Source organism: Penaeus monodon, chromosome 15 (assembly GCF_015228065.2).
Source record: "Penaeus monodon isolate SGIC_2016 chromosome 15, NSTDA_Pmon_1, whole genome shotgun sequence".
Taxonomy (NCBI): Eukaryota; Metazoa; Arthropoda; class Malacostraca; order Decapoda; family Penaeidae; genus Penaeus; species Penaeus monodon.
In genome coordinates, this window is record NC_051400.1 from 9370437 (window position 1) to 9370885 (window position 449).

The following is a 449-nucleotide window of genomic DNA, read 5'->3' on the forward strand; positions in this document are numbered from 1 at the left end:
AGTGTATATATACATGTATAATTACATGTATATAGGCATTCATTATGCCTTTATGTCATATAGTCTAATAGCTAAACATATAGGTATAGACACGTTAACTGGATGAATAAACCGATCTAAAATGGGTGTAGATTCTTCATAAAAAAGAAAAATAATTCTACATACTACAAGGGCGGCTTTTTGTTCTTGTCATAATACTCTAAGGATTTTTTTTTTTTGGGGGGGGGGGGAAACGAACGGGATGGACGGGTGAAGAATGGAAGGCAGTGGGGGAGAGAGGGAGTGAGAGGGTAGGGGAAGGGAGTGGTATGAGGAAAGGGGGGATGGAGCAGAAGGAGAGGAGGAAGTGGTGGAAAGGGGTTGGGTGGGGGGGGGGGCATAGAAATGGTCGCTATCCTCTTGCTTCCGGATCTCGATGTCCACTGTCAGCCCCGTGACAGACGTGGGCG